We start from the raw sequence: 12,838 nt of genomic DNA on the forward strand, positions 1-12,838 counted from the left end.
TGGGGCCAGGAGCAACGCAGCGACAGGCAGACGGAGGACGCCGCGCTGATCGAGACGGAGGACGTCGCGTCGATTGAACAACAGCATTACCGCGGCCCTCGCCGTTTGGAGCGACAGCTGAGCAGCGCTAGGACGCGCAACGCTGTTTGAAGTTGTGTACTCTTTTTGAAGATACTGAACTCTTTTCGAAGACAATCTTTTGAAGAACAACATAAAGGTATGTAGCGCGCTACACGGGTTAATATACTGTATGGCCATATAATAGTGTGTGCACACAAAGACAGAAACAAAAAATCCAATGCATTGGTGGTTAATATTCATTGTTATTTAACCCGTTCGTGGGTATATATCTATGAGGTTTTGTGCATGATTGCAACCCGTACAAGGTGGTGTTTATGATTCCTTGTGCAAGCCCGTTCGTGGGTGAGGTTTGGTTTGAACAAATGCAAATGAATAATCGCGGGTTTTGATTTTTGGTGTTTTGACTGACATTTACAAGGTTTCCATATATTTGATCTGATTTTGAATTGTGGGTTGTGTACAATCATGGATCCTGGAAAAGGCAAACATAATGCTTGGGAAATGCATGATCATGCGTTAATGGAGGAGGTAAAGTTAACGCATTCAATTGGTGACACAATCAAAGGTCAAATGGAACCCTCACAGGCTGAATTGTCAGAAATGACTGAAAATCAGTCACAGCCTGCAAAGATGGAAAATCAGGTGGACACAAATCAAACATCTGTTGTTACAAAACGCACAGTGAAAATGACACCAAAAGCCCTAATGGAGAGAATTGAAACACTTCAGAAGGAGAGAAGATCCAAATTAAACAAGGCAAGCAACATGCAGAAACATATGGAGATGATGAAAAATGGAGAGGACAAAATGGAAGTGCAATGTGCTTTCACCAAATATCACAATGTTATAAAGGAAACTGCAAGTGCACACCAATCCCTCCTACCAATTCTACCTACAGAGGACCAAATCAAACATGACATATGGTACAAAGCCAAATTAATTAATGTACATGAATTTGTTGAGCATGTTAACACCTGGATAAAAGCGCCAACCCTGGAGGGTATTGAGGAAATAGAAAGCAAAATTAATCCAAATGACAGTATTTCTAATGTTATAAGTCACAAATCACATGGGAGTCACACACACTCTGGTTCTAGTCGGTCAAGCACCTCCTCAGCTCGCAGACAGGCAGAGGCCAAAAGGGCTGCCCTCGCTGTCCTCTCTGCAGCTCTAAAGGAAAAACATGCATTGGAAGAGGAGGAGGAAAGAATCAGAAAGAAAAAGGAAATGATGGATCTGGATGCTCAATTGGCAGCTGCTGATGCGAAATTAGCTGTTTTAAAAGCTCCCAGCCTTTATGCTTCCTCCCATACAGCATCTGATGGCATGAGCTCCTACTTAAAGAGAACCAAGGAACCACCAGTCACTCTCAACCCCCAGGCTAAAGCACCAGTCACTCTTAACCCCCAGGCTAAAGACTATCAACCCCTCACACAGCAGCAGTCAAGCCAATCTTCACCACCACCTCCACCACAGTCTATACACCATCCATCTGAGCAACAACAACTAACAGCATGGCAACTACAATATAGGACACCACTTCCCATTCAACCACCCACCTTTTGGCAAGAGCAACAGTCCATGCTTTCACACCCTAAACCCATTCAGGTACCAGTGCAACCACCACCTTCTGTACCAAAACAGCAGCAGGTCTCTTGGAATACAGTGCAGTACCATAGCTCTACAACCCACATGGACCCCCCTGTACAGCAATCAAGGCAAACTAACATTTTCCCTCCAACCAATGGCACCCCCACTTTATGTGACTTATTGCACAGGCAAAATGAGATTGCAACATTGCAAATGTCGTTGCAAACTTCTCATCTACTCCCACCAAGGGAGATTCCCTGTTTTGACGGTGATCCATTACTGTACAGAACCTTTGTCAGAGCATTTGTGAAATGCATTGAGAAGAACACAAGCAACAAAGGAGACTGTTTGTACTACCTGGAAATGTACACTAAGGGTCAACCTAAAGAACTGGTGCGTAGCTGTCAACACATGCCCCCAGAAAGAGGCTATGAGATGGCAAAGTATTTATTGGAAAAACACTTTGGTGACCAGTACCAGATAACAGCAGCTTACATGGAGAAAGTGTTTAACTGGCCTTTGGTAAAGTCTGAAGACGTACGAGCTCTGCAAGCCTACTCTCTTTACCTTCGAGAATGTTGCACTGCTATGGAAAATGTGCAGTACATGCAGGAACTTAATATGTCAGCTCACATGAAAACTGTGATCTCCAAGCTGCCGTACAGGCTGCGAGAAAGCTGGAGAGTCTCTGTATGCAACATATTAGAAAACCACCATCGCAGACCTCAGTTCTCAGACATTGTAGCATTCATTGAGCGACAGGTGAAAATTGTCTCTGACCCAGTCTTTGGAGACATCCAGAATGCACCACAGAGTACAGGAAGTAAATCTGTAAAAGCAACAAAATCACAAGGTAAACCCAAATTCCAAGGTAGCAGTTTTGCCACAACTATTAATATCGAAACCCCTCAAGCGGAAGAGCAAACCAGATACAAACCTGCTCCAAAGCAAAGTGCATCTGCTCGTACCACTAATAATCATGCTCTTGACCAGTGTCCTCAGTTGGAGGAGAAGACCCACAGGGAAAAGATAACTTTCATAAGACAGAAAGGAATCTGTTTTGGGTGTCTTCATGTTGGACATCTTAGCAGGCATTGTGACAAGCGCTTGACCTGCAAGATATGCAAGCAAAACCATCCAAGTCTGCTTCATATTGGTCAGAAGGAAAGAGCAAGCAACATAATTCCAAACCAAAATAAGGCAAGGGGACTATCTGTGAGCAGTGAACAAGTATCTCTGCAAACATATGGACAAACGGGGGCTGGAAATGGAATTCTGTCAATTCTGCCTGTACAGATAAAGTCCAGCAAAGGACACACAGTCATAAAAACCTATGCATTCCTGGATCCGGGCAGCACAGATACATTTTGTTCTGAAAGCTTGATGACAAAGCTCAACTTGAAAGGAAGAAAAACTAAAATCAATCTCCTAACCATGGGCCCAAAAACATCAGTTTCCAGTTACATGCTGACGGACTTAAAGATTTCAAACCTCACTGGGCAACAGTTCTACGACCTTCCCAAGGTCTACACCCAAAAAAGGATGCCCGTAACTACAAACAACCTCATCAATGAAGAGGAGTTGGCTAAATGGCCATACTTGAATGGCGTCACTCTTCCTCGTGTTCAAGCCGATGTAGAGCTAGTGATTGGGACCAATGCTTCTAAACTGCTTGAACCCTGGGAAGTGGTCAACAGTCGTGGAAATGGACCGTATGCCGTTAAGACCCTATTGGGGTGGGTCATTAATGGCCTTCCTGATTACAGTAAGAAGAGGAGTAAGATTGGCTGCTCCACTACTACTGTTAACAGGATCTCCATAACAAAGCAAGAGAAGCTACTGCACAATCAATACAACCATGATTTACATGACAGGTCATCAGAAGACATTTCCAGAGATGACATGAAGTTCATGAAGGTCATGGACGGCGCAGTGGGAGAGTAGCCGTGCGCAACCCGAGGGACCCTGGTTCAATCCCCACCTAGTACCAACCTCGTCATGTCCGTTGTGTCCTGAGCAAGACACTTCACCCTTGCTCCTGATGGGTGCTGGTTAGCGCCTTGCATGGCAGCTCCCTCCATCAGTGTGTGAATGTGTGTGTGAATGTGTAAATGTGGAAGTAGTGTCAAAGCGCTTTGAGTACCTTGAAGGTAGAAAAGCGCTATACAAGTACAACCCATTTATCATTTATCATTTATTATGACTAAAACGTGCAAGCTTCAAGATGGACACTACACTTTGGAACTTCCCTTTAAAAAGGATGATGTGTCTCTGCCCAACAATCAGTGCGCTACTAGGCAGCGCATACTTGGCCGGAAAAGGAGGGAAAGATGCAAGATTTCTGATGTCACACAATGGCGATACAATAATGCCACTCAAAATCCTGCAGACAAAGTCTCAAACAAAGATGGAGACAAGTCCAATACATCTCTGACCTATTCTGGAAACGCTGGTTAAGAGAGTACTTACCTTTGCTACTGGAGCGGCAGAGGTGGAGCAAACAGAGAAGAAGTCTCATCCCAAATGACATTGTACTGATCGCAGACAATACCGCTCCACGTGGCGCTTGGTTACTTGGAAGAGTCATGGAGACTTATCCAGATAAAAAAGGATTGGTGCGTTCTGCTATAATCAAAACTGAAAAACTCTAACTCAAAGAAGATTATTATTTGTTTATATTTATGGGTCCATTGTTATTTGTTTTGAATTGTTAATGGCATCCTGCCCTTCTCAATTGGGGGCCAGAGTGTTGGAGCCAAATTTCCCTATTTGTTTATATTGTTTTTATTTTATTTTCTCTAATTGATTGTTGTGTTCAGCATGTTTACTTTCCTTTTCGGCAGATTGCTCCGCCCACTTCCTGTTAAGAACCAGGAAGTGTTGACAGGGAGGGTACTGTTGCTATGGTGCGGTTACCATGGTAGCCTCCATAAATTGGGTTCAGGTGTGAGCATGGGCAGGGCGATTGGAGGACAAACAGTTTTCGACCGTGTCGTGGCGTGTCATGTCATGTGGTGACAATGCTGGTATAATGTGCCATTCAAGGTTAGCATACTTGGTTATATAACTTACATTTGGTTTAATTTAGATAGCTTGTAATAAACGGATTGTCATATCCAAACACAGTTCTACAGTACTGGACATTCTATCATTTACACGCGTCAAACTGGTCAACACAGTCGCCCTCGGTACCAGCCCAAAGGTAAGGGCTGTACAATAAACATAGATATCTACATCCTGAAAATATGCAAACAAAACTGTGTTTAGATAATTGATACATCAAACTTGCATAAATAAATATTAAGGAATATAACATAACTTGGCTTCTGAGAGTTTCAAAATGTAATGAATAAAATGCTAAAGTTGTTGATAAACAAGCAATTATTTTAATAATTAAATATGGTCATTTTAACTGAATTATTATGATAATTTAAAATCAATTATTTCAAATATGTTTATTTTAATGTATAATTATATGGCTGGATATAGTAAAGAGTCAGGAAAAAATACAAATAAAAATACAATTAATTTTGATGTTTTAGCAAAATATAGTAAAAATGCATTTAGCTTTTTTTTTTTTTTTTTTAATTAATAAATATATTTATTTTTAGGTAAGATAAACATAATAATACAATGTATCTCTAGTCTGGATGATTTAATTCTTGTCACCCTCCCGTCGTGAAAAAAGGCTGTCCTCACTCAGGTCCGCATGGAACTGGAGGGGGCGTGGCTTCCAGCTACGGCTGAAAATCGGGAGATTTTCGGGAGAATATTTGTCCCGGGAGGTTTTCGGGAGAGGCGCTGAATTTCGGGAGTCTCCCGGAAAATTTGGGAGGGTTGGCAAGTATGCGCCTATCACCTGGTATGGATCAGAGAGGGAGACGAGTGGAAGACGGCCTTCAACACCCATATGGGGCATTACGAGTACTGGGTAATGCCTTTTGGACTTACCAACGATTCATTCGGGACTTCAGCAGGGTTGCGGCACCACTCCATTCTCTAACTTCACCTAACGTGCCATTTGTTTGGACTCTTATGGCTAGCAGAGCCTTTGAGGATTTAAAGAAGTGCTTCATTTCTGCCCCCGTCCTCGTCCACCCCGACTTAAGACTGTGCATTCCTTGTGGAGGTGGACGCCTCAGACTCTGGGATTAGGGCTATCCTTTCGCAACGTTCCAAGCATGATAATTTGGTTCACCCTGTTGCTTTTTTTTCCAGGCGCCTGACCCAGGCCGAGCAGAACTACGACACTGGTAATAGGGAATTATTGGCGGTCCACAAGGCCCTGGCCGAATAGACACATTGGCTGGAAGGAGTTCCAAATCCTGACCGACCACAGCAACCTTCTTCACATCTGCTCTGCCAAGAGACTCAACAATCGCCAGGCAAGGTGGCAACAGTTTTCTCCCGCTTCAATTACGTGCTCTCTTTCAGGCCTGGGTCTAAGAACACTAAGGCTGACGCACTGTCCCGGTTGTTCGTGAAAGAACCCACCTGTCCGTCAGTGGCGGAACCCATCCTCTCTCCCACTCGTATTGTGAGGCTGGTCACTTGGAGAGTAGAGGACCTAGTCAAGACTGCGCTGCACTCCAATCCAGGACCAGGAGGTGGACAACCCAACATGCTAAGCTGTTTGTCCATCGGGAACTGCGACCCAGGGTCCTGGATTGGGGGCACTTCAGCCTGTTCTCTTGCCACCCAGGTTTTCAACGGTCCCTATCGCTGCTACAAAGATGTTTTTGGTGGCCATCCATGGCCAAGGACACACGTGAGTTCATCAATGTTTGTTCTACTTGTGCCCGTAGTAAGATGTCACACAGGCCTCCTGCTGGTCTTCTTCGCCCTCTCCCCATACCTGCCCGCCCTTGGTCGCATATCGCCCTGGATTTCGTCACGGGATTCCCAACCTCCAGATGTAACACCACCATCTTGACTATCGTTGACCGTTTCTCCAAGGCAGCCCACTTCATTCCGCTGCCCAAGTTACCCTCTGCCTCAGAGACCTCTGATCTCCTCACACTGCATGTCGTCAAGCAACATGGTATGGCTAGGGAAAAAGGTGCATGTTTCTTAATGGTAATGTGCTGATATAACAACATATTAAAGCAGGTGTTTCTCTGACCGGGGACGTCCCAGATTAAACCGGTAGCGGAGAGGGCTCTGTCCCCTCCTGTCCCTGCCCCCACTCACTTTCCTCGGCAGCTGGAGCTACTGGCACCTCCGCTGGCAGCGCGCTCAGACACGCCCCTGCTCGCGCTGAGCGCAGCACGCCCACGCAGCATGCCCACGCAGCAACAAGCCTGCAGACGATCACTAATCAACGCACCTGGACCTGATGAGAGGGAGCGGCATAAAGTCCAGCGGACCCGAGGAACCTTTGCCAGATGTCGTCCCCGTCATCTGTGATCGTGTTTTACCTCTCGACATCCATCCGGATCTCTGACTGCCTCCCTTGATCCTGGACCCCTTCTCGGACACAGACTATGCTGCCTCGCTCCTACCCTCGAACCATTGCCTGTTTACGGACTGCCTCTTCGCCTTGCCCCCTTGACTTGACGAAGGATACATCCAACACTCACGAACAACAACCTCTGGTAACACTTACACAATTAATTCCACACATCGTCTACACTCATTCACTTAGAGTAGCATACACACCCCACGTACTAATCAAAGGTTTAAATAAACCACTTCACATTATGCAGTTTACAAGCACAAATACGGTGTGAATCAATCCGTGCTGTTCGATGTCATTGAGTGCTGTAAGTAAGAAAAAGAACAAGAAATTTGAAAAACCACACAAATGGAGACACGTTTGCAAACACCAATGACATTGAATAGTCTACAGAAACACTGCTTCATTTTCTATGCCCCATTCAGTTAATGATAACGGCTGGTTCAATGTTAGGCTTAGGTTTTAGCAGATTTTCCGTATTTTTGACAGACAGCATTTGGTGACCTCAAACAACATTAAAAAGTGCCTGAATTTGGCCATGGAAAAGCTGTACGAACCCTGAACAGGTGTTGTGCCAAAATTTGATTCCCTACCAAAAGTTGATTCCCATTGCAGGACCGCGCACCGCTCGCTAAACCTGCATTGCTGGGCTTTGTCAGTCAACAACTGATTACTACGTGTGAGACAAAACCTTTATCTTCGTGGTAAGTGTAACGCTATGTGTTTCACATTATTTAACCCTTTATCGTATCCGAAAAATTCCTTTTCTATGGTATTATAAGATTTTAAAGGACTGTCCAATATTGATGTGCTTAAACCTATTTCTTGTGTAGAAGCTATACACAATTGGAACTGTTATTTATTTTGTTCATATATTAAATATTTATAATGTGTTTGGATGTATTCATTAAATTTAGATTTAAAATGTTTTTTCATGATCGCCTCTAAACCTTTCAAAATAAGCCTAAATCTTCACGATTCAGGTAAATAAACAGTAGCCTAATGGGGCCTAGACCATCGCCTGAAACCCGAAAGTGCCCGGTTGCGCCTCTTGGTCACGTGATTGCAATCCACCTATACCCTTCTTAGCATTACATTGTGAACGACTCTCGCCGTCGTCCGGGTTCTCAGGACCATCAAGAAAGGACATTGCTTCGAGCAGGGTTGACTTTCTTTATTATTTCAACAAGACAAGTCTTTGGCCAGATTGCTTTTCAGCCTCGCCGTTCCCTGCTCGCTCCTCCGTCAGCTCTCCAGCAGCACGTCGTCTTCCTCGCGCTCTCACTCTCTCTCTCTTCGCTCCTTCCCTCCAGCTGCGGGCGTCGCCGTGTGTCTTGCGCTCTTTTCCGCTCTCGCTCGGCGTCTGCTTCTCTCTGGTTCCGGCCTCTCTCTCCGTCTCTCGCTGCATGCATGGCTGCTGGCTCTCCAATTCTTCTCCTGTCTCTCTTGGCTGTCACGCTTATTCACAGAGAGGGGATTAATAGATTGTGCCCAGCTGCGCAATCCACGCACCTGTAGTCCATTTAGACGTGGGTCCGCCGGCCACGCCTCCTGGCCGCCATCTTGGAGCCGGCCCCGGTGTGTCCTGCCCCGCTGACCGACTCCCGGCCACGCCTTCTCGCCGCCATCTTGGAGCAGGCTCCGGCGTGCCCTGCCTCGTTGTCGATCCGCCGGCCCCGCCTCCCCACAGTTCTCCATCGCCGGACGCAAGCCGGGCTTCAGACCGGCTGAGCCTACCCCACCCCCCCATTTTGAGGGAGCGGGAAGTGAAGACGGCCACGACCACCTGTGCCCCCGGTCTTCTCCTTTTCTGTGTCTTTTTCTTCTCCCATGTCTTTTTCTTCTTCTGTGTCCTTTTCTTCTTCTTCTGTACCTTGTTTGCCTGTGTGTTTGTCTATTTCTTCTTCATTGTCTTTTTCTTTGTCTTTTCCTTCTTCTTCTTTGTCTTTTCCTTCTTCTTCTTTGTCTTTTTCTTTTCCTTTGTCTTCTTCTTGTTGTTGTTGTTCTTCTTCTTCTTGTTCTTCTTCTTGTTGTTCTTCTTCTTCCTGATGTTCTTCTTCTTCTTGTTCTTCTTCTTCTTGTTGTTGTTGTTCTTGTTCTTTTTCTTGTTCTTCTTCTGTGGGGGGCCATTCGCCGCCTCCCCCCGTCTGGCCCGCCAGCATCTGCAGGAGCTGCAATTCTTGGCGGGACTCCTCGAGTCGCTGGCGGCTGCCTGCCGCCAACTGCGTGAGCGCCCCCACGAGGGCCCACAGGAGATCGTCCTCCCCCGCCTCCGATGGTCCAGCCATGTTAGGTGCCAAATGTGAACAACTCTCGCCGTCGTCCGGGTTCTCAGGACCATCAAGGAAGGACATTGCTTCGAGCAGGGTTGACTTTCTTTATTATTTCAACAAGACAAGTCTTTTGCCGGATTGCTTTTCAGACTCGCCGTTCCCTGCTCGCTCCTCCGTCCGCTCTTCAGCAGCACGTTGTCTTCCTTGCGCTCTAACTCTCTCTCTATTCGCTCCTTCCCTCCAGCTGCGGGCGTTGCCGTGTGTCTTGCGCTCTTTTCCGCTCTCGCTCGGCGTCCGCTTCTCTCTGGCTCCGGCCTCTCTCTCCGTCTCTCGCTGCATGCATGGCTGCTGGCTCTCCAATTCTTCTCCTGTCTCTCTTGGCTGTCACGCTTATTCACAGAGAGGGGATTAATAGATTGTGCCCAGCTGCGCAATCCACGCACCTGTAGTCCATTTAGACGTGGGTCCGCCGGCCACGCCTCCTGGCCGCCATCTTGGAGCCGGCCCCGGTGTGTCCTGCCCCGCTGACCGACTCCCGGCCACGCCTTCTCGCCGCCATCTTGGAGCAGGCTCCGGCGTGCCCTGCCTCGTTGTCGATCCGCCGGCCCCGCCTCCCCACAGTTCTCCATCGCCGGACGCAAGCCGGGCTTCAGACCGGCTGAGCCTACCCCACCCCCCCATTTTGAGGGAGCGGGAAGTGAAGACGGCCACGACCACCTGTGCCCCCGGTCTTCTCCTTTTCTGTGTCTTTTTCTTCTCCCATGTCTTTTTCTTCTTCTGTGTCCTTTTCTTCTTCTTCTGTACCTTGTTTGCCTGTGTGTTTGTCTATTTCTTCTTCATTGTCTTTTTCTTTGTCTTTTCCTTCTTCTTCTTTGTCTTTTTCTTTGTCTTTTCCTTCTTCTTCTTTGTCTTTTTCTTTTCCTTTGTCTTCTTCTTGTTGTTGTTGTTCTTCTTCTTCTTCTTGTTCTTCTTCTTGTTGTTCTTCTTCTTCCTGATGTTCTTCTTCTTCTTGTTCTTCTTCTTCTTGTTGTTGTTGTTCTTGTTCTTTTTCTTGTTCTTCTTCTGTGGGGGGCCATTCGCCGCCTCCCCCCGTCTGGCCCGCCAGCATCTGCAGGAGCTGCAATTCTTGGCGGGACTCCTCGAGTCGCTGGCGGCTGCCTGCCGCCAACTGCGTGAGCGCCCCCACGAGGGCCCACAGGAGATCGTCCTCCCCCGCCTCCGATGGTCTAGCCATGTTGGGTGCCAAATGTGAACAACTCTCGCCGTCGTCCGGGTTCTCAGGACCATCAAGGAAGGACATTGCTTCGAGCAGAGTTGACTTTCTTTATTATTTCAACAAGACAAGTCTTTGGCCAGATTGCTTTTCAGCCTCGCCGTTCCCTGCTCGCTCCTCCGTCAGCTCTCCAGCAGCACGTCGTCTTCCTCGCGCTCTCACTCTCTCTCTCTTCGTTCCTTCCCTCCAGCTGCAGGCGTCGCCGTGTGTCTTGCGCTCTTTTCCGCTCTCCCTCGGCGTCTGCTTCTCTCTGGCTCCGGCCTCTCTCTCCGTCTCTCACTGCATGCATGGCTGCTGGCTCTCCAATTCTTCTCCGGTCTCTCTTGGCTGTCACGCTTATTCACAGAGAGGGGATTAATAGCTTGTGCCCAGCTGCGCAATCCACGCACCTGTAGTCCATTTAGACGTGGGTCCGCCGGCCACGCCTCCTGGCCGCCATCTTGGAGCCGGCCCCGGTGTGTCCTGCCCCGCTGACCGACTCCCGGCCACGCCTTCTCGCCGCCATCTTGGAGCAGGCTCCGGCGTGTCCTGCCTCGTTGTCGATCCGCCGGCCCCGCCTCCCCACAGTTCTCCATCGCCGGACGCAAGCCGGGCTTCAGACCGGCTGAGCCTACCCCACCCCCCCATTTTGAGGGAGCGGGAAGTGAAGACGGCCACAACCACCTGTGCCCCCGGTCTTCTCCTTTTCTGTGTCTTTTTCTTCTCCCATGTCTTTTTCTTCTTCTGTGTCCTTTTCTTCTTCTTCTGTACCTTGTTTGCCTGTGTGTTTGTCTATTTCTTCTTCATTGTCTTTTTCTTTGTCTTTTCCTTCTTCTTCTTTGTCTTTTTCTTTGTCTTTTCCTTCTTCTTCTTTGTCTTTTTCTTTTCCTTTGTCTTCTTCTTGTTGTTGTTGTTCTTCTTCTTCTTCTTGTTCTTCTTCTTGTTGTTCTTCTTCTTCCTGATGTTCTTCTTCTTCTTGTTCTTCTTCTTCTTGTTGTTGTTGTTCTTGTTCTTTTTCTTGTTCTTCTTCTGTGGGGGGCCATTCGCCGCCTCCCCCCGTCTGGCCCGCCAGCATCTGCAGGAGCTGCAATTCTTGGCGGGACTCCTCGAGTCGCTGGCGGCTGCCTGCCGCCAACTGCGTGAGCGCCCCCACGAGGGCCCACAGGAGATCGTCCTCCCCCGCCTCCGATGGTCCAGCCATGTTGGGTGCCAAATGTGAACAACTCTCGCCGTCGTCCAGGTTCTCAGGACCATCAAGGAAGGACATTGCTTCGAGCAGGGTTGACTTTCTTTATTATTTCAACAAGACAAGTCTTTTGCCGGATTGCTTTTCAGACTCGCCGTTCCCTGCTCGCTCCTCCGTCCGCTCTTCAGCAGCACGTTGTCTTCTTTGCGCTCTAACTCTCTCTCTATTCGCTCCTTCCCTCCAGCTGCGGGCGTTGCCGTGTGTCTTGCGCTCTTTTCCGCTTTTATACACAGAGAGGGGATAGATAGATTGTGCCCAGCTGCGCGATCCACGCACCTGTAGTCCATTTAGACGCGGGTCCGCCGGCCACGCCTCCTCGCCGCCATCTTGGAGCGGGCCCCGGTGTGCCCTGCCCCGCTGACCGACTCCCGGCCACGCCTTCTCGCTGCCATCTTGGAGCAGGCTCCGGCGTGCCCTGCCTCGTTGTCGATCCGCCGGCCCCGCCTCCCCACAGTTCTCCATCGCCGGACGCAAGCCGGGCTTCAGACCGGCTGAGCCTACCCCACCCCCCCATTTTGAGGGAGCGGGAAGTGAAGACGGCCACGACCACCTGTGCCCCCGGTCTTCTCCTTTTCTGTGTCTTTTTCTTCTCCCATGTCTTTTTCTTCTTCTGTGTCCTTTTCTTCTTCTTCTGTACCTTGTTTGCCTGTGTCTTTGTCTATTTCTTCTTCTTTGTCTTTTTCTTTGTCTTTTCCTTCTTCTTCTTTGTCTTTTTCTTTGTCTTTTCCTTCTTCTTCTTTGTCTTTTTCTTTTCCTTTGTCTTCTTCTTCTTCTTGTTGTTGTTGTTCTTCTTCTTGTTGTTCTTCTTCTTGTTGTTCTTCTTCTTCCTGATGTTCTTCTTGTTCTTGTTGCTCTTCTTCTTCTTCTTCTTCTTCTTCTTGTTGTTGTTGTTCTTGTTCTTTTTCTTGTTCTTCTTCTGTGGGGGGCCATTCGCCGCCTCC

The sequence above is a fragment of the Nerophis lumbriciformis genome, linkage group LG15 (assembly GCF_033978685.3).
Source record: "Nerophis lumbriciformis linkage group LG15, RoL_Nlum_v2.1, whole genome shotgun sequence".
NCBI lineage: Eukaryota > Metazoa > Chordata > Actinopteri > Syngnathiformes > Syngnathidae > Nerophis > Nerophis lumbriciformis.